At 48.2% G+C, this 25,383-nt stretch overlaps 8 non-coding genes across 8 annotated transcripts; all 8 read right to left on the reverse strand.

Annotated features, from left to right (window-relative positions):
* Positions 1-1,059: 1,059 nt before the first annotated feature.
* Positions 1,060-1,250, reverse strand: LOC141240307 (U2 spliceosomal RNA). Its single transcript, XR_012305562.1, has one exon. It is a non-coding gene; the product is annotated as a U2 spliceosomal RNA (small nuclear RNA).
* Positions 1,251-2,365: 1,115 nt separating this feature from the next.
* On the reverse strand, positions 2,366-2,556 carry LOC141240318 (U2 spliceosomal RNA). Its single transcript, XR_012305573.1, has one exon. It is a non-coding gene; the product is annotated as a U2 spliceosomal RNA (small nuclear RNA).
* A 1,112-nt stretch (positions 2,557-3,668) lies between these two features.
* Positions 3,669-3,859, reverse strand: LOC141240330 (U2 spliceosomal RNA). Its single transcript, XR_012305581.1, has one exon. It is a non-coding gene; the product is annotated as a U2 spliceosomal RNA (small nuclear RNA).
* Positions 3,860-5,683: 1,824 nt separating this feature from the next.
* Positions 5,684-5,868, reverse strand: LOC141240322 (U2 spliceosomal RNA). The gene has a single exon (XR_012305577.1). It is a non-coding gene; the product is annotated as a U2 spliceosomal RNA (small nuclear RNA).
* A 6,476-nt stretch (positions 5,869-12,344) lies between these two features.
* On the reverse strand, positions 12,345-12,535 carry LOC141240331 (U2 spliceosomal RNA). The gene has a single exon (XR_012305583.1). It is a non-coding gene; the product is annotated as a U2 spliceosomal RNA (small nuclear RNA).
* A 1,121-nt stretch (positions 12,536-13,656) lies between these two features.
* On the reverse strand, positions 13,657-13,847 carry LOC141240317 (U2 spliceosomal RNA). Its single transcript, XR_012305572.1, has one exon. It is a non-coding gene; the product is annotated as a U2 spliceosomal RNA (small nuclear RNA).
* Positions 13,848-14,968: 1,121 nt separating this feature from the next.
* LOC141240332 (U2 spliceosomal RNA) lies at positions 14,969-15,159 on the reverse strand. Its single transcript, XR_012305584.1, has one exon. It is a non-coding gene; the product is annotated as a U2 spliceosomal RNA (small nuclear RNA).
* Positions 15,160-25,011: 9,852 nt separating this feature from the next.
* LOC141240319 (U2 spliceosomal RNA) lies at positions 25,012-25,196 on the reverse strand. The gene has a single exon (XR_012305574.1). It is a non-coding gene; the product is annotated as a U2 spliceosomal RNA (small nuclear RNA).
* Positions 25,197-25,383: the final 187 nt, after the last annotated feature.

The following is a 25,383-nucleotide window of genomic DNA, read 5'->3' on the forward strand; positions in this document are numbered from 1 at the left end:
AGATGAGCTCCTGGACTCCCGTTAAGAAGACATGTTGTCAACCTCTAGATCCCTTATATGCCTGCACTTTTCGGCTTGCTGCTGCTGCAATCCACGCGTTTTAGATCTGCATAACTCCACCTCTTTAAACACAGCACCTTCACCCCCTGCTGTTCCCACCCGCCTCAACACCGTTGGAAGGGAGGAGAACCAATTAAGGCGGGGGGTGGGGTGGAACGAGCAGCTGTCTACCCTTAGCAGGAGGGCTGCTGATTACATACCTCTCCTGCTGCTGCTGCTGCTGCTGGCTGTCCAGCAGCAGACTGAAGGTGGCTGCTGCTGTGCACAGGTATATAAAGGCTCAGAGCCTATTATGACATGCGCAGCCAGCGTTCCATTGCCACATTCCATCTACTGCAGGCAGGATACCTGGCTGGCTGAATGTCGCTGAGAAGCTCACAGAGACCGCCATAAGCAACAGTTTAACAGAATGCCACAGACTAATCAACCAAACTTTTTGGGTTGGGTTCTCTTTTATAGTCTGCAGGCATTAAATGAAAGAAGTCAGTGTTCCAGCAGAGGGAGACAACGTTTCAGAAAAGGCATTGTAGCAAACCAAAAAAGAAATTTTAAGCGCAGCAGAGTAACCAGCGCACATACCTGTTAGCTCAGGTGAGTTTAAAAGGCTGCTGTTGATAACAAGGGCATTTGCTAAATAGATGGTGTGTGTGCAACAATATACTGAAAGGTCAATTATATTGTGCAGCTTATCTCACCACCTGTAGTTATTTAGGTGAAAGCTCCAAAATGCTTGCCTAATATGTCTGTTTATCCAAAAGGAAGTAAAAAGGGAGAGCTAGAAAGATAGCATTTCATTACATTACATGGCAATGCAATGCACAGTTGCTGAAGTTGAACCAAAATGAGCTTGTAATCTGGCTTCTGCAACTTTGAACATGAAAAATCCAATGAGGAGAAGAAAAGCAAAGCCAAAGAGTCCATCCCAAAATCCGACAAACAAGCAAAATGAACAAAAAACATTGAATTCAATTCTTTCTGATTTTAGAAACTGCATTAAAGAAGGGGTGCACCGGTCCTGGAGATACTGCAATACCAGGTCAATGCGTGGAGTGGACAGAGCAAGCTCTTTTTCCATCTCCCTGTTCTAAAAATCCATTTAATATATGGTCCCCAGATAGGGGACGTATCAGATATTAAACTGATAAGAACAGATACTACACTTGATCTTAGCCAAAAGGCCGAGAAGCGATAACCAGAATTGGTTTCAAACTACGGAGCCACCCAAGGATCCTGAAAAGTCCATTTGTGGAGATGAGCTCCTGGACTCCCGTTAAGAAGACATGTTGTCAACCTCTAGATCCCTTACATGCCTGCACTTTTCGGCTTGCTGCTGCTGCAATCCACGCGTTTTAGATCTGCATAACTCCACCTCTTTAAACACAGCACCTTCACCCCCTGCTGTTCCCACCCGCCTCAACACCGTTGGAAGGGAGGAGAACCAATTAAGGCGGGGGGTGGGGTGGAACGAGCAGCTGTCTACCCTTAGCAGGAGGGCTGCTGATTACATACCTCTCCTGCTGCTGCTGCTGCTGGCTGTCCAGCAGCAGACTGAAGGTGGCTGCTGCTGTGCACAGGTATATAAAGGCTCAGAGCCTATTATGACACGCGCAGCCAGCGTTCCATTGCCACATTCCATCTACTGCAGGCAGGATACCTGGCTGGCTGAATGTCGCTGAGAAGCTCACAGAGACCGCCATAAGCAACAGTTTAACAGAATGCCACAGACTAATCAACCAAACTTTTTGGGTTGGGTTCTCTTTTATAGTCTGCAGGCATTAAATGAAAGAAGTCAGTGTTCCAGCAGAGGGAGACAACGTTTCAGAAAAGGCATTGTAGCAAACCAAAAAAGAAATTTTAAGCGCAGCAGAGTAACCAGCGCACATACCTGTTAGCTCAGGTGAGTTTAAAAGGCTGCTGTTGATAACAAGGGCATTTGCTAAATAGATGGTGTGTGTGCAACAATATACTGAAAGGTCAATTATATTGTGCAGCTTATCTCACCACCTGTAGTTATTTAGGTGAAAGCTCCAAAATGCTTGCCTAATATGTCTGTTTATCCAAAAGGAAGTAAAAAGGGAGAGCTAGAAAGATAGCATTTCATTACATTATATGGCAATGCAATGCACAGTTGCTGAAGTTGAACCAAAATGAGCTTGTAATCTGGCTTCTGCAACTTTGAACATGAAAAATCCAATGAGGAGAAGAAAAGCAAAGCCAAAGAGTCCATCCCAAAATCCGACAAACAAGCAAAATGAACAAAAAACATTGAATTCAATTCTTTCTGATTTTAGAAACTGCATTAAAGAAGGGGTGCACCGGTCCTGGAGATACTGCAATACCAGGTCAATGCGTGGAGTGGACAGAGCAAGCTCTTTTTCCATCTCCCTGTTCTAAAAATCCATTTAATATATGGTCCCCAGATAGGGGACGTATCAGATATTAAACTGATAAGAACAGATACTACACTTGATCTTAGCCAAAAGGCCGAGAAGCGATAACCAGAATTGGTTTCAAACTACGGAGCCACCCAAGGATCCTGAAAAGTCCATTTGTGGAGATGAGCTCCTGGACTCCCGTTAAGAAGACATGTTGTCAACCTCTAGATCCCTTACATGCCTGCACTTTTCGGCTTGCTGCTGCTGCAATCCACGCGTTTTAGATCTGCATAACTCCACCTCTTTAAACACAGCACCTTCACCCCCTGCTGTTCCCACCCGCCTCAACACCGTTGGAAGGGAGGAGAACCAATTAAGGCGGGGGGTGGGGTGGAACGAGCAGCTGTCTACCCTTAGCAGGAGGGCTGCTGATTACATACCTCTCCTGCTGCTGCTGCTGGCTGTCCAGCAGCAGACTGAAGGTGGCTGCTGCTGTGCACAGGTATATAAAGGCTCAGAGCCTATTATGACACGCGCAGCCAGCGTTCCATTGCCACATTCCATCTACTGCAGGCAGGATACCTGGCTGGCTGAATGTCGCTGAGAAGCTCACAGAGACCGCCATAAGCAACAGTTTAACAGAATGCCACAGACTAATCAACCAAACTTTTTGGGTTGGGTTCTCTTTTATAGTCTGCAGGCATTAAATGAAAGAAGTCAGTGTTCCAGCAGAGGGAGACAACGTTTCAGAAAAGGCATTGTAGCAAACCAAAAAAGAAATTTTAAGCGCAGCAGAGTAACCAGCGCACATACCTGTTAGCTCAGGTGAGTTTAAAAGGCTGCTGTTGATAACAAGGGCATTTGCTAAATAGATGGTGTGTGTGCAACAATATACTGAAAGGTCAATTATATTGTGCAGCTTATCTCACCACCTGTAGTTATTTAGGTGAAAGCTCCAAAATGCTTGCCTAATATGTCTGTTTATCCAAAAGGAAGTAAAAAGGGAGAGCTAGAAAGATAGCATTTCATTACATTACATGGCAATGCAATGCACAGTTGCTGAAGTTGAACCAAAATGAGCTTGTAATCTGGCTTCTGCAACTTTGAACATGAAAAATCCAATGAGGAGAAGAAAAGCAAAGCCAAAGAGTCCATCCCAAAATCCGACAAACAAGCAAAATGAACAAAAAACATTGAATTCAATTCTTTCTGATTTTAGAAACTGCATTAAAGAAGGGGTGCACCGGTCCTGGAGATACTGCAATACCAGGTCAATGCGTGGAGTGGACAGAGCAAGCTCTTTTTCCATCTCCCTGTTCTAAAAATCCATTTAATATATGGTCCCCAGATAGGGGACGTATCAGATATTAAACTGATAAGAACAGATACTACACTTGATCTTAGCCAAAAGGCCGAGAAGCGATAACCAGAATTGGTTTCAGGCTGTGTGCCCACGTAGCGTTTTTCAAGCGTATATGCTGCGGAATTTCCGCAGCGTAAACGCTTGAAAAACGCATGTAGATCCGCACCCCATGGTCCCCAATGGCATTCCGCAATGTCAATGCCCATGCTGCGGATTTTTCCGCAGCGTATATGCTGCAGTCAAAAATCCGCAGCATGTTCATTAATTTTGCCGAAGCGCTGCGGAATCAATGTGCGGATGGTACCCAAGTCTGGAGGAGAGGAGACTCTCCTCCAGACCTGGGTACCAAAGAACCTGTAAAAAAAAGAGAAAATAAAGTTTATACTTATCTTCTGATGTTTTCCCTCCGTCGCGCTGTTGTCTGAAGGACCTGCCACGTCATTGAGTCATGTGACCCACCACATGACTCAATGACGTCACCGCAGGTCCTGCACACAACAGCGTGAGCCGCTCAAGACTCCGGACGGGGCAGAGAATGCATCAGAAGGTGAGTATAAAGTTTATTTTTTTATTTTTACCATTCTGAACAAGTTGTCAAGCACTTTTCCAAGTGATGCTTGGAGAAGTGCTTGATAACCCGCATGCGGAAATGCATGCAAAGACGCCTCACAAACGCTTCTACCTGGCGGGAAAACCGCATGTAATATCCGCATGCGATTTTCCCGCCAGGGAGAAGCGTAAAAAATATGCTTCAGGTCCGCAACGTGGGCACATAGCCTCAAACTACGGAGCCACCCAAGGATCCTGAAAAGTCCATTTGTGGAGATGAGCTCCTGGACTCCCGTTAAGAAGACATGTTGTCAACCTCTAGATCCCTTACATGCCTGCACTTTTCGGCTTGCTGCTGCTGCAATCCACGCGTTTTAGATCTGCATAACTCCACCTCTTTAAACACAGCACCTTCACCCCCTGCTGTTCCCACCCGCCTCAACACCGTTGGAAGGGAGGAGAACCAATTAAGGCGGGGGGTGGGGTGGAACGAGCAGCTGTCTACCCTTAGCAGGAGGGCTGCTGATTACATACCTCTCCTGCTGCTGCTGCTGCTGCTGCTGGCTGTCCAGCAGCAGACTGAAGGTGGCTGCTGCTGTGCACAGGTATATAAAGGCTCAGAGCCTATTATGACACGCGCAGCCAGCGTTCCATTGCCACATTCCATCTACTGCAGGCAGGATACCTGGCTGGCTGAATGTCGCTGAGAAGCTCACAGAGACCGCCATAAGCAACAGTTTAACAGAATGCCACAGACTAATCAACCAAACTTTTTGGGTTGGGTTCTCTTTTATAGTCTGCAGGCATTAAATGAAAGAAGTCAGTGTTCCAGCAGAGGGAGACAACGTTTCAGAAAAGGCATTGTAGCAAACCAAAAAAGAAATTTTAAGCGCAGCAGAGTAACCAGCGCACATACCTGTTAGCTCAGGTGAGTTTAAAAGGCTGCTGTTGATAACAAGGGCATTTGCTAAATAGATGGTGTGTGTGCAACAATATACTGAAAGGTCAATTATATTGTGCAGCTTATCTCACCACCTGTAGTTATTTAGGTGAAAGCTCCAAAATGCTTGCCTAATATGTCTGTTTATCCAAAAGGAAGTAAAAAGGGAGAGCTAGAAAGATAGCATTGCGTTACATTACATGGCAATGCAATGCACAGTTGCTGAAGTTGAACCAAAATGAGCTTGTAATCTGGCTTCTGCAACTTTGAACATGAAAAATCCAATGAGGAGAAGAAAAGCAAAGCCAAAGAGTCCATCCCAAAATCCGACAAACAAGCAAAATGAACAAAAAACATTGAATTCAATTCTTTCTGATTTTAGAAACTGCATTAAAGAAGGGGTGCACCGGTCCTGGAGATACTGCAATACCAGGTCAATGCGTGGAGTGGACAGAGCAAGCTCTTTTTCCATCTCCCTGTTCTAAAAATCCATTTAATATATGGTCCCCAGATAGGGGACGTATCAGATATTAAACTGATAAGAACAGATTTTTTTAATTTGGCTATCCCCTCACAGGGATAAAACCAGTTTTATTTAAAAATTACACAGATGTACAGAAATAAAAGCAACATTTTACATCATTACAAATTTTTATACATTGTCTCGAAACATACGAGACTTAAAAACATAAATTATTCAAATAGGATAAAAATTTGCATATATTCAAATTAATAAAATGTTACAAAAATTCAAAATGTGTTCCATACATTGACATCCCATTTTAGGGAGATATTTGGATTATTTTTTTTATCTAATAAAAAATATACATACATTTCACTTAAACAAAAACTAAAAACATCATTTAAAGACAATTCATCATGATTAAAAATTAAAATATTTCGGGCTTTCCAGAGAGCTATTTTGGCGCAATTTATTGTCTTCCATGCCATAATTTTTTGGTCTTCTGTTGGGCATTCCATAAGTCCATAAAGTATTGTGGCGTAGTTAAAGTCTTTGAGGTCTGCCACTTTTTCCATCAGAGGGAGCAATTTTCTCCAGAACGCTTTTGCAAAAGGACAAGTCCATAGTAGATGTTTCACTGATTCCTCCTCTTGACATCCGCTTCTTGGGCAAATGGCAGACCTCACGAGTCCTCTTCTATGTTGGAATGCCCGGCACGGAAGACATTGGTGTGCGCAGCTCCAAGCCAAATCTTTCTGTATATTAAAAAGATATTTTGCATTAATGACTTTCCATATATTCAATATTTGTTCATCATCATAGCGCTCAATGTTACATAACTCTTCATTTTTACAAAGACTTTTAATTAATTTCTTACTATTTTGTAGATCTCCCGCTTCTTTACCCCCTAAATTAAAATGAATCACTATTTTTTCTAAAATTAAATAATGCGTTGGCAGTTTAAAAGCATATGGAGATGATAAAACCGTTTCAAACCACCCAAACTTTCTCATAAAAAAACCAGTGTTATAACGCATAAAAAAGGACCAATAGTGATTTTTAAAAAGGGCATTAAAACAGAAGCAAAAAAATTTAATTAAAAGGAATCTACTAAAATCTGGAAAGTCTTTCCCACCTTTGAGCTTTGGTTTTGTTACAATTTCTCTTTTTAATTTCTCCATCTTAGAACTCCAGAAAAAAGTAAAACATGCTTTAGTGATCTTTTTTAAAATATTTACAGGGGGAGGGAAAACCAAACTCAAATACAATAAAAGAGGCAAAATGACCATTTTTATAATTAATACTTTACCCTCCATCGTTAATTTTCTCATATTCCACATACATATTTTCGTATTCACTTTCTGAGCTACCGCCTCCCAGTTATTTAGACCATTATTGGATTCACAGAAAGAAATACCTAAAATATTAATAGAGTCAGTTATTGGAATAAAAACATCGTGTAAAATCATCTCCCCAATATTTAAAATACTACTCTTATTAAAATTAACCTTAAAACCAGAAGCTGTACAAAAGGATTGGATCTGTTTGAGTGAGTTTTGTAGTGATGGTGCATCTCGGCAAAGGACCGCCACATCGTCCATGTAACCCACCACTTTTGCTTCTGTTCCTTTGCTTCCAGGTAGAGGGATACCACATATTTGTCTATCTCTACGGATTGCACATAAAAGTGGCTCAAGAGCACAAATAAAAAGTAGTGGGGACAGGGGGCACCCCTGTTTTACCCCTGATTTTAAAAAAACATCTTGTGTCTTAAAACCATTTACTAAAATCTTACTTGTGCAGTCCTTATAAAACGCTTTAAGAGATAATAAAAACCTTTCTGGTATGCCCATTTTTTCTAAAACCTTAAAAAGATAAAAATGAGAAATCTGATCAAAAGCTTTTTCGAAGTCAATTGATAAAATTGCCATCTTCCCTTTTCTGTTTTTAATGTCTTCAATACAGTCTTTAACAAGGTTTAGATTGTCCCAGATACTGCGCTCAGGCACACCACATACTTGGTTTGAGTGGATTATTTTTCCTATAATTTTTTTAAGGCGGTTTGCACAAATTTTTGCCATTATTTTATAGTCACAGTTTAGTAGGGTTATAGGTCTCCAGTTTTTTAAGTCTGTCTTATCACCTTTCTTATATAATAATGAGACCTCCCCTTTTTTCCAGGATTTTAATAAAACCTTATCATTAAAAACTTCAGTAAAAACATAAAACAGATCCTCTTTTAAAATATCATAAAATTTTACATAAAACTCTATAGGAATACCGTCTGATCCAGGGACTTTTCCAATTTTAAAACTTTTTATGGTTTGTAAAATTTCTTCTTCTGTTATGTTTTGTGATAAAAACTCTTGGGAGGCGGTATCTAAAACAGATGTTATTTCTTCTAGAGAATTTTGCATTATATTTTCATCTATTCTTTTATCATTAAAAAGATTAAAATAGTAACCATGTACCTTTTCCAAAATTTTTCCCATATTTTTCTCTCCATCTATATCTTCAATTACTGTTTTTTTCTCTCTAATTTTTTTAAAAAAATATCTAGAACATTTTTCGTCTTCCTCCACGTGTTTTATTCTGGAGCGGAAAATGAGCTCTTTCCCTTTTTGTTCTAGTGATTTTGTTATTTCTTCTTTCAGTATTTTAATATCTTTTTCTACTTCTAGACCATTTTCTCTAAGTTTATATAAGGTCTGTAACCGGGTATTTAAATTATTATATAATTCTAGCTTTTCTTTTGCTTTATATATGCTTTTCTTAATAAAAAAATCTTTTATTTTTTTTTTCATTTTATCCCACCAGGCACTTATAGGGACATTTACATCTTTCTTCCTCCTGCAGTTTTTATAAAATTCAATAAAATCCGATAAAATCTTAGAATCATTTAAAAGGGATACATTCATTTTCCAAGTTTTTTTCCCACATTTTTTATTAGCATTAATTTTTACACTAAAAGATAAAAATTTATGATCTGAGAAGATATTATCGTGGGTTTCGCATTTATCAGGTAAAATTTGTTCTGAACCGAATATAAAATCTATTCTTGAACTGCAATTTAAATTGCTCCAGGTAAAGCCGGCCTCTACTGAAGTAGTCTTGTTGCATTCTTTATAAATATCAACAAGTCTAAAATCACTTAAAATATTACTTAACATACCGGAAGTTTTATCATAGTTTCTACTTACGGCTGTAGAGCGCCGACTTTCACCCTTTAAAATACAATTAAAATCACCTGCCAAGATAAAAGGTTCAGAGGTATTAATAAATAATGGTAAAATCTCTAACATGTCAGCTCTTTCATTTTTATCTGGGGACCCATAAAAATTTAAAAATTGCCATTTTACACCATTAATAAAAGCTTTAACTAATAACATACGACCTGGTAAAATCTCTTGGATAAAATCAATTTGAACGTTTCCCTTAAAAAGTATAGCTATCCCTGCTGATCCGGTAACATTTGACCCGGACCACACTGATGGGCCACATTTCCAATCCTCTTTGTATTTTTTGTAGGATACTGTGTGCGGGATATTGCATTCCTGTAAAAAGAATACGGAAGCCGTAAGACAAGTTAAAAAATTAAATAATGTTACTCTTCTGGTTTTTGATTTTAGACCCCTCACATTGAGGGAAATGCCCTTAAGTTCTGCCATTGGAGGAAAGTAAAAAAATTATATAAAACAGAAATACGGAACTTACTTCCTATCCGCTGAACCGGCCAGACCACTTACGCTCGAGCTACTTCCCTCGTCCGAATTTATCGTAAGTAAGGACTCCATGGAGGAGGAACTTGACTCACCAAGACAATGACCCAACGCTACATGTGAGTAGCTTGGGAGACAACTAAGCGGAACAGCACCCTGGGTCTCCATGGGCTGGCCATTCAGATCCTTATCAGGTGGGTCCCCAGGTGGCTCCCCTGCACCCAGGGGAGGCCGACACACAGGGGAAGGTTGTGCACAAGGCAATGTACCCAAGCTCACGGAGCTGGCAAGGCCCGGCTCCCCACCGGGGTCAGCAGGGTCCGGGACCTTTGGGGGACCAACGTCCACCTCCCCACCAGGAGATGTGTCCATCTGATCCCCATCAGCCGCTCCATTCAAACCATCTTTCTTCCCTCTTTTCTTTTTATGGGGACCCACCGTAGTCCAGTTAGCCTCAGACTCAGGCCCAGGAAACCCAGTTTTTGCCTCGGGCTCGGTGTCAACCTTCTGCCGGTCTCTTTTGGTTTTACCGATCATGCCCTTTTGTTCCTTTTCTGCCTTTCTTTTAGCCTCCCTGTTGTCTTGGTGCCAACTTTTCCTCACTGCTTGGGAGTTACCCTTCATTACCTCTGAGCTTTCCTCATCACTCGAATCGCCCTCTTTGCTCGCTGAGGCTCCAGGTTGTTGTTCCTCCTCCTGAGGGGTGGTCTGACCTGTTGGTTCATTTTCGGATGTCCTGGCCTTTTCCTTCCGTCTCTGTTCGGCCTCCCAAAACCTATGTGGGCATGAAAAATAAAAATGACCAGGTTTTTGGCAGAAATTACATTTTTTATCATGAGGACATTCTTTGGTGTCATGTTCTGTACTAGCACAGTTTCTACAGGTTGCCTCACAGTCATCCTTAAAATGGCCATATTTTCCACAGTTTCTACAAAAGGGTGGCATACCAGAAAAAAAGAAGTCTCCATTTGAGGAACCTATTTTAAAACGTGCAGGAGGGAGTTTCACACCGCCTGGGAAATTAGGGTCTCTTTCACATGTTACTAGAAATTTCCATTTGGACGTCCATATGTGAAACTCATTAAGTACTTTCCCTATACATTTTACACTTTTAAAGTACATTGCAAGAAAACATGTTAGTTCCACTGAAGTAACGAAAGGAGAAAATACTTTAAGGATTACCATTTTTACCTCATCCAGGACGTGCTCGATAACTTGTATCCCTTTTAGAATAGGATTGTTTTTTGCCTTTCTGGCTCTTACCAGGACATCCTGAAAAATGCCTTCCCCGGTGAAGGTGATGTCATAATCGCCACGCCTCGGATAATCCTGGATAGAGAGAATCTCATTCTTCTGCACATGAAAGAACCCTTCAAGCACGTCCTGGACTACATACCGCAATTTCCTTTCATCACTTCCGCCCTCTGTGAAATGAATACGGATAGTGTTTTTAAGCCTCGCATAGTGAGGCACGAGGTTGGGGTCAACCTCCATGGTAGCGCAACAAGAAAAAGCAAATCGCAAACCGCTTGCAATCTGCGCCTTTCAGAGTTCTGTAAACAAAAACACCTGAGAGGCTGGGGGGGATCGCAACCCGTTACCCTGGGACTAAGCCCTCTCCCAATAGCAGCAGGCAGGGGAGCCCACCGAAGTGGGTCACCCTGCAAGGCCGAGGAGAGGGGTACCCGAGTACCTTCTGGACCACAGTCGCCTGTACAAGACACTTGACCGCAGCCAAAAGGCCGAGAAGCGATGACCAGAATTGGTTTCAAACTACGGAGCCACCCAAGGATCCTGAAAAGTCCATTTGTGGAGATGAGCTCCTGGACTCCCGTTAAGAAGACATGTTGTCAACCTCTAGATCCCTTACATGCCTGCACTTTTCGGCTTGCTGCTGCTGCAATCCACGCGTTTTAGATCTGCATAACTCCACCTCTTTAAACACAGCACCTTCACCCCCTGCTGTTCCCACCCGCCTCAACACCGTTGGAAGGGAGGAGAACCAATTAAGGCGGGGGGTGGGGTGGAACGAGCAGCTGTCTACCCTTAGCAGGAGGGCTGCTGATTACATACCTCTCCTGCTGCTGCTGCTGCTGCTGCTGGCTGTCCAGCAGCAGACTGAAGGTGGCTGCTGCTGTGCACAGGTATATAAAGGCTCAGAGCCTATTATGACACGCGCAGCCAGCGTTCCATTGCCACATTCCATCTACTGCAGGCAGGATACCTGGCTGGCTGAATGTCGCTGAGAAGCTCACAGAGACCGCCATAAGCAACAGTTTAACAGAATGCCACAGACTAATCAACCAAACTTTTTGGGTTGGGTTCTCTTTTATAGTCTGCAGGCATTAAATGAAAGAAGTCAGTGTTCCAGCAGAGGGAGACAACGTTTCAGAAAAGGCATTGTAGCAAACCAAAAAAGAAATTTTAAGCGCAGCAGAGTAACCAGCGCACATACCTGTTAGCTCAGGTGAGTTTAAAAGGCTGCTGTTGATAACAAGGGCATTTGCTAAATAGATGGTGTGTGTGCAACAATATACTGAAAGGTCAATTATATTGTGCAGCTTATCTCACCACCTGTAGTTATTTAGGTGAAAGCTCCAAAATGCTTGCCTAATATGTCTGTTTATCCAAAAGGAAGTAAAAAGGGAGAGCTAGAAAGATAGCATTTCATTACATTACATGGCAATGCAATGCACAGTTGCTGAAGTTGAACCAAAATGAGCTTGTAATCTGGCTTCTGCAACTTTGAACATGAAAAATCCAATGAGGAGAAGAAAAGCAAAGCCAAAGAGTCCATCCCAAAATCCGACAAACAAGCAAAATGAACAAAAAACATTGAATTCAATTCTTTCTGATTTTAGAAACTGCATTAAAGAAGGGGTGCACCGGTCCTGGAGATACTGCAATACCAGGTCAATGCGTGGAGTGGACAGAGCAAGCTCTTTTTCCATCTCCCTGTTCTAAAAATCCATTTAATATATGGTCCCCAGATAGGGGACGTATCAGATATTAAACTGATAAGAACAGATACTACACTTGATCTTAGCCAAAAGGCCGAGAAGCGATAACCAGAATTGGTTTCAAACTACGGAGCCACCCAAGGATCCTGAAAAGTCCATTTGTGGAGATGAGCTCCTGGACTCCCGTTAAGAAGACATGTTGTCAACCTCTAGATCCCTTACATGCCTGCACTTTTCGGCTTGCTGCTGCTGCAATCCACGCGTTTTAGATCTGCATAACTCCACCTCTTTAAACACAGCACCTTCACCCCCTGCTGTTCCCACCCGCCTCAACACCGTTGGAAGGGAGGAGAACCAATTAAGGCGGGGGGTGGGGTGGAACGAGCAGCTGTCTACCCTTAGCAGGAGGGCTGCTGATTACATACCTCTCCTGCTGCTGCTGCTGCTGCTGCTGGCTGTCCAGCAGCAGACTGAAGGTGGCTGCTGCTGTGCACAGGTATATAAAGGCTCAGAACCTATTATGACACGCGCAGCCAGCGTTCCATTGCCACATTCCATCTACTGCAGGCAGGATACCTGGCTGGCTGAATGTCGCTGAGAAGCTCACAGAGACCGCCATAAGCAACAGTTTAACAGAATGCCACAGACTAATCAACCAAACTTTTTGGGTTGGGTTCTCTTTTATAGTCTGCAGGCATTAAATGAAAGAAGTCAGTGTTCCAGCAGAAGGAGACAACGTTTCAGAAAAGGCATTGTAGCAAACCAAAAAAGAAATTTTAAGCGCAGCAGAGTAACCAGCGCACATACCTGTTAGCTCAGGTGAGTTTAAAAGGCTGCTGTTGATAACAAGGGCATTTGCTAAATAGATGGTGTGTGTGCAACAATATACTGAAAGGTCAATTATATTGTGCAGCTTATCTTACCACCTGTAGTTATTTAGGTGAAAGCTCCAAAATGCTTGCCTAATATGTCTGTTTATCCAAAAGGAAGTAAAAAGGGAGAGCTAGAAAGATAGCATTTCATTTCATTACATGGCAATGCAATGCACAGTTGCTGAAGTTGAACCAAAATGAGCTTGTAATCTGGCTTCTGCAACTTTGAACATGAAAAATCCAATGAGGAGAAGAATAGCAAAGCCAAAGAGTCCATCCCAAAATCCGACAAACAAGCAAAATGAACAAAAAACATTGAATTCAATTCTTTCTGATTTTAGAAACTGCATTAAAGAAGGGGTGCACCGGTCCTGGAGATACTGCAATACCAGGTCAATGCGTGGAGTGGACAGAGCAAGCTCTTTTTCCATCTCCCTGTTCTAAAAATCCATTTAATATATGGTCCCCAGATAGGGGACGTATCAGATATTAAACTGATAAGAACAGGTACTACACCTGATCTTAGCCAAAAGGCCGAGAAGCGATAACCAGAATTGGTTTCAAACTACGGAGCCACCCAAGGATCCTGAAAAGTCCATTTGTGGAGATGAGCTCCTGGACTCCCGTTAAGAAGACATGTTGTCAACCTCTAGATCCCTTACATGCCTGCACTTTTCGGCTTGCTGCTGCTGCAATCCACGCGGTTTAGATCTGCATAACTCTACCTCTTTAAACACAGCACCTTCACCCCCTGCTGTTCCCACCCGCCTCAACACCGTTGGAAGGGAGGAGAACCAATTAAGGCGGGGGGTGGGGTGGAACGAGCAGCTGTCTACCCTTAGCAGGAGGGCTGCTGATTACATACCTCTCCTGCTGCTGCTGCTGCTGCTGCTGGCTGTCCAGCAGCAGACTGAAGGTGGCTGCTGCTGTGCACAGGTATATAAAGGCTCAGAGCCTATTATGACACGCGCAGCCAGCGTTCCATTGCCACATTCCATCTACTGCAGGCAGGATACCTGGCTGGCTGAATGTCGCTGAGAAGCTCACAGAGACCGCCATAAGCAACAGTTTAACAGAATGCCACAGACTAATCAACCAAACTTTTTGGGTTGGGTTCTCTTTTATAGTCTGCAGGCATTAAATGAAAGAAGTCAGTGTTCCAGCAGAGGGAGACAACGTTTCAGAAAAGGCATTGTAGCAAACCAAAAAAGAAATTTTAAGCGCAGCAGAGTAACCAGCGCACATACCTGTTAGCTCAGGTGAGTTTAAAAGGCTGCTGTTGATAACAAGGGCATTTGCTAAATAGATGGTGTGTGTGCAACAATATACTGAAAGGTCAATTATATTGTGCAGCTTATCTCACCACCTGTAGTTATTTAGGTGAAAGCTCCAAAATGCTTGCCTAATATGTCTGTTTATCCAAAAGGAAGTAAAAAGGGAGAGCTAGAAAGATAGCATTTCATTACATTACATGGCAATGCAATGCACAGTTGCTGAAGTTGAACCAAAATGAGCTTGTAATCTGGCTTCTGCAACTTTGAACATGAAAAATCCAATGAGGAGAAGAAAAGCAAAGCCAAAGAGTCCATCCCAAAATCCGACAAACAAGCAAAATGAACAAAAAACATTGAATTCAATTCTTTCTGATTTTAGAAACTGCATTAAAGAAGGGGTGCACCGGTCCTGGAGATACTGCAATACCAGGTCAATGCGTGGAGTGGACAGAGCAAGCTCTTTTTCCATCTCCCTGTTCTAAAAATCCATTTAATATATGGTCCCCAGATAGGGGACGTATCAGATATTAAACTGATAAGAACAGATACTACACTTGATCTTAGCCAAAAGGCCGAGAAGCGATAACCAGAATTGGTTTCAAACTACGGAGCCACCCAAGGATCCTGAAAAGTCCATTTGTGGAGATGAGCTCCTGGACTCCCGTTAAGCAGACATGTTGTCAACCTCTAGATCCCTTACATGCCTGCACTTTTCGGCTTGCTGCTGCTGCAATCCACGCGTTTTAGATCTGCATAACTCCACCTCTTTAAACACAGCACCTTCACCCCCTGCTGTTCCCACCCGCCTCAACACCGTTGGAAGGGAGGAGAACCAATTAAGGCGGGGGGTGGGGTGGAACGAGCAGCTGTCTACCCTTAGCAGGAGGGCTGCTGATTACATACCTCTCCTGCTGCTGCTGCTGCTGCTGCTGGCTGTCCAGCAGCAGACTGAAGGTGGCTGCTGCTGTGCACAGGTATATAAAGGCTCAGAGCCTATTATGACACGCGCAGCCAGCGTTCCATTGCCACATTCCATCTACTGCAGGCAGGATACCTGGCTGGCTGAATGTCGCTGAGAAGCTCACAGAGACCGCCATAAGCAACAGTTTAACAGAATGCCACAGACTAATCAACCAAACTTTTTGGGTTGGGTTCTCTTTTATAGTCTGCAGGCATTAAATGAAAGAAGTCAGTGTTCCAGCAGAGGGAGACAACGTTTCAGAAAAGGCATTGTAGCAAACCAAAAAAGAAATTTTAAGCGCAGCAGAGTAACCAGCGCACATACCTGTTAGCTCAGGTGAGTTTAAAAGGCTGCTGTTGATAACAAGGGCATTTGCTAAATAGATGGTGTGTGTGCAACAATATACTGAAAGGTCAATTATATTGTGCAGCTTATCTCACCACCTGTAGTTATTTAGGTGAAAGCTCCAAAATGCTTGCCTAATATGTCTGTTTATCCAAAAGGAAGTAAAAAGGGAGAGCTAGAAAGATAGCATTTCATTACATTACATGGCAATGCAATGCACAGTTGCTGAAGTTGAACCAAAATGAGCTTGTAATCTGGCTTCTGCAACTTTGAACATGAAAAATCCAATGAGGAGAAGAAAAGCAAAGCCAAAGAGTCCATCCCAAAATCCGACAAACAAGCAAAATGAACAAAAAACATTGAATTCAATTCTTTCTGATTTTAGAAACTGCATTAAAGAAGGGGTGCACCGGTCCTGGAGATGACGCGCCCCCTGGGACATATTCCTTTTTGAGGGGAATACCCGGCACCGGATCAGATGGGGGGGTTTGTAGTCTCCGAGCGGCTGTGACCCGGCCCGTGCCCAGGGCGTCAAGCTCAGTGTTATGTGGCAGTCCTACAGATGTTATTAAGAGTTCTTTTGTGTCGACTACGCCACCCGTTGTGATGCGGTCACTGTGGCCGCCGCTGCAGCAGGGTCCGCTGAGGCTGATGGTGGGTGCGCAGCTTGGTGGGATAACCCCCAACGGGAGGGGTATAGCCTCAGAGGGGACAGGCGCAGAGGATGGGGGTTGTGGTGGTGTAGTGCAGACGGCAGTGAAGACAGAGTCGGGTTGTGCAGTTAAGGGTGTTTACTTACTGCAGATGTTGTACTGGTCACTCCAGCTGCTAGTGACCACCCGAGCCGTGCTGCGTCCACCAGGTCCTGGATCCAGCCAACCCCCAAACAAGTCCGGAGCGTGGCCCTGAGCTCTCTTTCTGTCCCGTTCTCTGGCCGTCCCCACCAGTAATCCACCTAGGTCCAGCTCCCTCGGGCCTTCTGTTGGGACACCCTTGGCCCTGGGTTCCCTGACCCTTCATGTGGTGTGCCTTCGGGGTGGATGTGATGGGTGACCGTGGCAGACGCTGCCCACGGTTTCCGGTCTCTGGCTGGGGAATGTTTTTACCCCCACCAGCTTGGGTTCCGGTACCCTGATGCCGACTCTTCACCCGGTGCTTTGAGTTGGGATCTCAGAGTCCTTCTCTTCTGTGCTCTGGGTCTCTCTCTTTTCTCCTCTCTCACTCTGGGTCTTTGTCTTTCTTCTCTCCTCTGCTCCTGACTTGTTCTCTGCAGCTGACTGACTCTCTGCATCTGATCCTCTGCATCTGACCCTGATCTTAGTTGGTGCCCACCTTATATACACCCTCTATGTGTGAGCTCAGGTGACCAGCACCCAATGAGCTCCTATCTTTACCCAGGCTGCTCCCCCTATCTGCCCCTACACTACATGGGATGTACCACCCCCCTCCCACTCCAGCCAGGAACAGACTCGGTCGTACCTGCACATTTCTAAGTGGGAGTACCGTCGGCCTGTTCCCCGGAAATGGGATGTGTGTAGTGCATGCAGCCTACCGAGCTCAGTTCCACACTCCATCCTTACCCGGGAGTGGAATATCACACCTCTGGATTGAGGTGCAATACCCCTGTAGCAGCCGAATCCTCAGGGTGCTACATTCCCCCCTGGTAAATCACAGCACGTCCTCGGGCTGTAAGACATAAATAACACCAAAACATACAAAATTTTTATAAACATATAAAACATATAAAACATTATATATATAAAACTTTTCATATAAACATTCTCGTCGTCTCTTGTTTCAGGTTCCTCCTCCGGACACTGTGCAACGTGTGTCCGGGAAAAGTGCGACAGTCTCTTAGAAAAACTGGTTTTCCTATAAAACCGGTAGGGGGCGCTTTAGGAAGCGCAACTATATACAGGGGAAGTTGGCCGCTCTCAGTCCTCGGCCAGGTAGAGGGAAGGGAATGGCTGCTCACAGTCCTCAGCCTGTGGGATTAAGGGGTAAACGGGTAAACAGTTCACTCAGCTGGTCCCAACGGGGACTATATATATATGTATCAACAGTTTCTTTGGTACCCGGTCGGGTAACTATTTACATCACTTGCTCTGCCGCACCCAACGGCGTCTTCCTCCTGCTCTTTGCTTACAGCTGGTTGTTACTTCAGACCCGTCCGGGTCCTCTTGCTCCTCCTCCTCGCACCGCAACTCCTCCTCCGTCAGGCGGTGTACGTGGATGGCATAAGGTCCCTTGGCACACTTGTGCCGGGTAAAGGTGACCTCATCTCCGATGTAGAGGTCACGACCCCTGTGCCCCTCCGGCAGATGGGACTCCACGTCTCTGCGCGTGACAAAGACGTCGCCGGGGGTGTTGTTGTCTCGAATGAAGCCCCACCCATGCTGCTGGTTGAACTTGATTACAGTCCCGGTGGTACGGGGACTGTGCGCTGCACGGGGGTCCCTCCTGGTCCGGCTCTTTTGCTCGGCGCTCCTTATTTGGGCCTGTTGTTCCCGGACCCGCCTCTCTCTCCGCTCCCTCGCAAACTCCTCGAGCTGTTGGCGGCAGCACTCCGCACGCTCTGCTGCAGCTGCCCTAGTTTCCTGAGTGAACCCCATTAGATCTTCTCCGGTGGGGTCCCACTCAAACTGTGCTTCCGCTAGCGGGGGCGAGATCCTTATTACGGGCTTCGGAGCCGGAATCAGGGGTGCACACATGGCCCCAACCCTCCTCTGGTGCTCCAGTTCGTAATACTTCTGGGGCCAGACGAAAGGCTGCCCGTCCGGCCACGTGTGCTGGGCAAACAAGTCCTCTCCCAGACGCGGCACCCTTGGTTTTACGGGTGCGGGCGCGGTGGTGGTGGCGCCCGGGTTGCCCAGGCCTTGCGGCCAGGCCTGGGGCACCTGGAAGGTGAAGGGCACCGTTAATACGGCGGCGCCCTGGGCTACCTGGCCTTGCGACCAGGCCGGAGGCTCCGCAGAGGTAGGGGGCGCTGTTGGTGTTGCGGCGCCCGGGAATTCTAGGCCCTGCGACCAGGCTGGTGGTACTTCCTGCTTGGTCACGCTCGGGGTCGAGGCGTGTGACGTCACAGGGGTCGCGGCGGCGGCTTCCGGTTGGGGCCTAGTCTGCGTCGGTGACATGGCGTTTTCGGGCACAGCAGGGGGACTTTCGGGCTCTGCGACGGGGAGCTGGGGCAGGTAAGCGGTGTCACGGCTTGGGGTATAGGCGTCCCCTTTACCTGCCTCCATGCGTTCGGCTCCCTCCTCGGCGCCGTCTCCGGCCTTGGGTCCTCCCGCGCCATCCTCAGAGGCGGTCTCCTTCCTCATCTCGGCTGGCGTGCTCCGGGTCTTGGTTTCAGCTTGCGTCTTGGTTTCAGCTTGCTGGGCCATCTCCCGGCTCCATTCCGCCAATATCTCGCGCTGTACCCGGGCCATCCTCCGTGCGAGGCCCTCCAGGGCAGTCTGCGCACACTCCCGGTCTCGGGGGAGCTGTGCAAGGACCTCCACTAGGCCTAGTGGGGTCGTGGTGTCCAGCAGGCTCCTGACCAACGGGTCGGTGCTGCTCTGCTCTTCTTCCAGCAGGCTCCTGGCCAGCGGGCCGGTGCTGCTCTGCTCTCTGGACATCTCCGGGTGAGCTTCTCTGCTACTCCTCTCCAGACTTCTTGTCTCCGGGTGCGCTCGCTCCAGACTGCTCCAGGCGGCACCCATCTTTGTTCTTTTCTCTCGTCTCCTCCCACTTCGAGGGCGGTCCCGGGGCAACTCGGTGACTGTCAGCTCCAGGGGTAGTTCTTTCACGCTGACAGACACCTCCAGCATCACAGTCTCTGTTGGTGGGGGCGGTTTCCACTTTTGGCGCCATTTTCTGTCCTGGCCCACGATGGGAGGTGGCCTCTTGCCCTCCTTTGGCACGCCCATAATGGCGTCCGCTGCTCTTCCAAGGCGGGAAATCTGCGGTTTTGGCGGGAAGCGTCGCCCAGTGGCGGGAAACTCTGCAGATGGCGGGAACAAGGTGGAAATGGCGGACAATCGGCGGAAAACGACTGGTGATGGAGTCCGATGGCGTGGACCCTCCGGAACCGGCGGGAGACTTCTTTCTGAGGTAAACTTGCACTTTTCTTCAGGCACGCAGTACCCGGGTGTTGCGGGCACGTAATCCTGCCGACTACGCCAAAGTTGACGCGCCCCCTGGGACATATTCCTTTTTGAGGGGAATACCCGGCACCGGATCAGATGGGGGGGTTTGTAGTCTCCGAGCGGCTGTGACCCGGCCCGTGCCCAGGGCGTCAAGCTCAGTGTTATGTGGCAGTCCTACAGATGTTATTAAGAGTTCTTTTGTGTCGACTACGCCACCCGTTGTGATGCGGTCACTGTGGCCGCCGCTGCAGCAGGGTCCGCTGAGGCTGATGGTGGGTGCGCAGCTTGGTGGGATAACCCCCAACGGGAGGGGTATAGCCTCAGAGGGGACAGGCGCAGAGGATGGGGGTTGTGGTGGTGTAGTGCAGACGGCAGTGAAGACAGAGTCGGGTTGTGCAGTTAAGGGTGTTTACTTACTGCAGATGTTGTACTGGTCACTCCAGCTGCTAGTGACCACCCGAGCCGTGCTGCGTCCACCAGGTCCTGGATCCAGCCAACCCCCAAACAAGTCCGGAGCGTGGCCCTGAGCTCTCTTTCTGTCCCGTTCTCTGGCCGTCCCCACCAGTAATCCACCTAGGTCCAGCTCCCTCGGGCCTTCTGTTGGGACACCCTTGGCCCTGGGTTCCCTGACCCTTCATGTGGTGTGCCTTCGGGGTGGATGTGATGGGTGACCGTGGCAGACGCTGCCCACGGTCTCCGGTCTCTGGCTGGGGAATGTTTTTACCCCCACCAGCTTGGGTTCCGGTACCCTGATGCCGACTCTTCACCCGGTGCTTTGAGTTGGGATCTCAGAGTCCTTCTCTTCTGTGCTCTGGGTCTCTCTCTTTTCTCCTCTCTCACTCTGGGTCTTTGTCTTTCTTCTCTCCTCTGCTCCTGACTTGTTCTCTGCAGCTGACTGACTCTCTGCATCTGATCCTCTGCATCTGACCCTGATCTTAGTTGGTGCCCACCTTATATACACCCTCTATGTGTGAGCTCAGGTGACCAGCACCCAATGAGCTCCTATCTTTACCCAGGCTGCTCCCCCTATCTGCCCCTACACTACATGGGATGTACCACCCCCCTCCCACTCCAGCCAGGAACAGACTCGGTCGTACCTGCACATTTCTAAGTGGGAGTACCGTCGGCCTGTTCCCCGGAAATGGGATGTGTGTAGTGCATGCAGCCTACCGAGCTCAGTTCCACACTCCATCCTTACCCGGGAGTGGAATATCACACCTCTGGATTGAGGTGCAATACCCCTGTAGCAGCCGAATCCTCAGGGTGCTACATTCCCCCCTGGTAAATCACAGCACGTCCTCGGGCTGTAAGACATAAATAACACCAAAACATACAAAATTTTTATAAACATATAAAACATATAAAACATTATATATATAAAACTTTTCATATAAACATTCTCGTCGTCTCTTGTTTCAGGTTCCTCCTCCGGACACTGTGCAACGTGTGTCCGGGAAAAGTGCGACAGTCTCTTAGAAAAACTGGTTTTCCTATAAAACCGGTAGGGGGCGCTTTAGGAAGCGCAACTATATACAGGGGAAGTTGGCCGCTCTCAGTCCTCGGCCAGGTAGAGGGAAGGGAATGGCTGCTCACAGTCCTCAGCCTGTGGGATTAAGGGGTAAACGGGTAAACAGTTCACTCAGCTGGTCCCAACGGGGACTATATATATATGTATCAACAGTTTCTTTGGTACCCGGTCGGGTAACTATTTACATCACTTGCTCTGCCGCACCCAACGGCGTCTTCCTCCTGCTCTTTGCTTACAGCTGGTTGTTACTTCAGACCCGTCCGGGTCCTCTTGCTCCTCCTCCTCGCACCGCAACTCCTCCTCCGTCAGGCGGTGTACGTGGAGGGCATAAGGTCCCTTGGCACACTTGTGCCGGGTAAAGGTGACCTCATCTCCGATGTAGAGGTCACGACCCCTGTGCCCCTCCGGCAGATGGGACTCCACGTCTCTGCGCGTGACAAAGACGTCGCCGGGGGTGTTGTTGTCTCGAATGAAGCCCCACCCATGCTGCTGGTTGAACTTGATTACAGTCCCGGTGGTACGGGGACTGTGCGCTGCACGGGGGTCCCTCCTGGTCCGGCTCTTTTGCTCGGCGCTCCTTATTTGGGCCTGTTGTTCCCGGACCCGCCTCTCTCTCCGCTCCCTCGCAAACTCCTCGAGCTGTTGGCGGCAGCACTCCGCACGCTCTGCTGCAGCTGCCCTAGTTTCCTGAGTGAACCCCATTAGATCTTCTCCGGTGGGGTCCCACTCAAACTGTGCTTCCGCTAGCGGGGGCGAGATCCTTATTACGGGCTTCGGAGCCGGAATCAGGGGTGCACACATGGCCCCAACCCTCCTCTGGTGCTCCAGTTCGTAATACTTCTGGGGCCAGACGAAAGGCTGCCCGTCCGGCCACGTGTGCTGGGCAAACAAGTCCTCTCCCAGACGCGGCACCCTTGGTTTTACGGGTGCGGGCGCGGTGGTGGTGGCGCCCGGGTTGCCCAGGCCTTGCGGCCAGGCCTGGGGCACCTGGAAGGTGAAGGGCACCGTTAATACGGCGGCGCCCTGGGCTACCTGGCCTTGCGACCAGGCCGGAGGCTCCGCAGAGGTAGGGGGCGCTGTTGGTGTTGCGGCGCCCGGGAATTCTAGGCCCTGCGACCAGGCTGGTGGTACTTCCTGCTTGGTCACGCTCGGGGTCGAGGCGTGTGACGTCACAGGGGTCGCGGCGGCGGCTTCCGGTTGGGGCCTAGTCTGCGTCGGTGACATGGCGTTTTCGGGCACAGCAGGGGGACTTTCGGGCTCTGCGACGGGGAGCTGGGGCAGGTAAGCGGTGTCACGGCTTGGGGTATAGGCGTCCCCTTTACCTGCCTCCATGCGTTCGGCTCCCTCCTCGGCGCCGTCTCCGGCCTTGGGTCCTCCCGCGCCATCCTCAGAGGCGGTCTCCTTCCTCATCTCGGCTGGCGTGCTCCGGGTCTTGGTTTCAGCTTGCGTCTTGGTTTCAGCTTGCTGGGCCATCTCCCGGCTCCATTCCGCCAATATCTCGCGCTGTACCCGGGCCATCCTCCGTGCGAGGCCCTCCAGGGCAGTCTGCGCACACTCCCGGTCTCGGGGGAGCTGTGCAAGGACCTCCACTAGGCCTAGTGGGGTCGTGGTGTCCAGCAGGCTCCTGACCAACGGGTCGGTGCTGCTCTGCTCTTCTTCCAGCAGGCTCCTGGCCAGCGGGCCGGTGCTGCTCTGCTCTCTGGACATCTCCGGGTGAGCTTCTCTGCTACTCCTCTCCAGACTTCTTGTCTCCGGGTGCGCTCGCTCCAGACTGCTCCAGGCGGCACCCATCTTTGTTCTTTTCTCTCGTCTCCTCCCACTTCGAGGGCGGTCCCGGGGCAACTCGGTGACTGTCAGCTCCAGGGGTAGTTCTTTCACGCTGACAGACACCTCCAGCATCACAGTCTCTGTTGGTGGGGGCGGTTTCCACTTTTGGCGCCATTTTCTGTCCTGGCCCACGATGGGAGGTGGCCTCTTGCCCTCCTTTGGCACGCCCATAATGGCGTCCGCTGCTCTTCCAAGGCGGGAAATCTGCGGTTTTGGCGGGAAGCGTCGCCCAGTGGCGGGAAACTCTGCAGATGGCGGGAACAAGTTGGAAATGGCGGACAATCGGCGGAAAACGACTGGTGATGGAGTCCGATGGCGTGGACCCTCCGGAACCGGCGGGAGACTTCTTTCTGAGGTAAACTTGCACTTTTCTTCAGGCACGCAGTACCCGGGTGTTGCGGGCACGTAATCCTGCCGACTACGCCAAAGTTGACGCGCCCCCTGGGACATATTCCTTTTTGAGGGGAATACCCGGCACCGGATCAGATGGGGGGGTTTGTAGTCTCCGAGCGGCTGTGACCCGGCCCGTGCCCAGGGCGTCAAGCTCAGTGTTATGTGGCAGTCCTACAGATGTTATTAAGAGTTCTTTTGTGTCGACTACGCCACCCGTTGTGATGCGGTCACTGTGGCCGCCGCTGCAGCAGGGTCCGCTGAGGCTGATGGTGGGTGCGCAGCTTGGTGGGATAACCCCCAACGGGAGGGGTATAGCCTCAGAGGGGACAGGCGCAGAGGATGGGGGTTGTGGTGGTGTAGTGCAGACGGCAGTGAAGACAGAGTCGGGTTGTGCAGTTAAGGGTGTTTACTTACTGCAGATGTTGTACTGGTCACTCCAGCTGCTAGTGACCACCCGAGCCGTGCTGCGTCCACCAGGTCCTGGATCCAGCCAACCCCCAAACAAGTCCGGAGCGTGGCCCTGAGCTCTCTTTCTGTCCCGTTCTCTGGCCGTCCCCACCAGTAATCCACCTAGGTCCAGCTCCCTCGGGCCTTCTGTTGGGACACCCTTGGCCCTGGGTTCCCTGACCCTTCATGTGGTGTGCCTTCGGGGTGGATGTGATGGGTGACCGTGGCAGACGCTGCCCACGGTCTCCGGTCTCTGGCTGGGGAATGTTTTTACCCCCACCAGCTTGGGTTCCGGTACCCTGATGCCGACTCTTCACCCGGTGCTTTGAGTTGGGATCTCAGAGTCCTTCTCTTCTGTGCTCTGGGTCTCTCTCTTTTCTCCTCTCTCACTCTGGGTCTTTGTCTTTCTTCTCTCCTCTGCTCCTGACTTGTTCTCTGCAGCTGACTGACTCTCTGCATCTGATCCTCTGCATCTGACCCTGATCTTAGTTGGTGCCCACCTTATATACACCCTCTATGTGTGAGCTCAGGTGACCAGCACCCAATGAGCTCCTATCTTTACCCAGGCTGCTCCCCCTATCTGCCCCTACACTACATGGGATGTACCACCCCCTTCCCACTCCAGCCAGGAACAGACTCGGTCGTACCTGCACATTTCTAAGTGGGAGTACCGTCGGCCTGTTCCCCGGAAATGGGATGTGTGTAGTGCATGCAGCCTACCGAGCTCAGTTCCACACTCCATCCTTACCCGGGAGTGGAATATCACACCTCTGGATTGAGGTGCAATACCCCTGTAGCAGCCGAATCCTCAGGGTGCTACAGAGATACTGCAATACCAGGTCAATGCGTGGAGTGGACAGAGCAAGCTCTTTTTCCATCTCCCTGTTCTAAAAATCCATTTAATATATGGTCCCCAGATAGGGGACGTATCAGATATTAAACTGATAAGAACAGATACTACACTTGATCTTAGCCAAAAGGCCGAGAAGCGATAACCAGAATTGGTTTCAAACTACGGAGCCACCCAAGGATCCTGAAAAGTCCATTTGTGGAGATGAGCTCCTGGACTCCCGTTAAGAAGACATGTTGTCAACCTCTAGATCCCTTACATGCCTGCACTTTTCGGCTTGCTGCTGCTGCAATCCACGCGTTTTAGATCTGCATAACTCCACCTCTTTAA

The sequence above is a fragment of the Phyllobates terribilis genome, unplaced genomic scaffold, assembly GCF_046119375.1.
Source record: "Phyllobates terribilis strain yellow unplaced genomic scaffold, ASM4611937v1 Scaffold_838__1_contigs__length_613904, whole genome shotgun sequence".
Taxonomy (NCBI): domain Eukaryota; kingdom Metazoa; phylum Chordata; class Amphibia; order Anura; family Dendrobatidae; genus Phyllobates; species Phyllobates terribilis.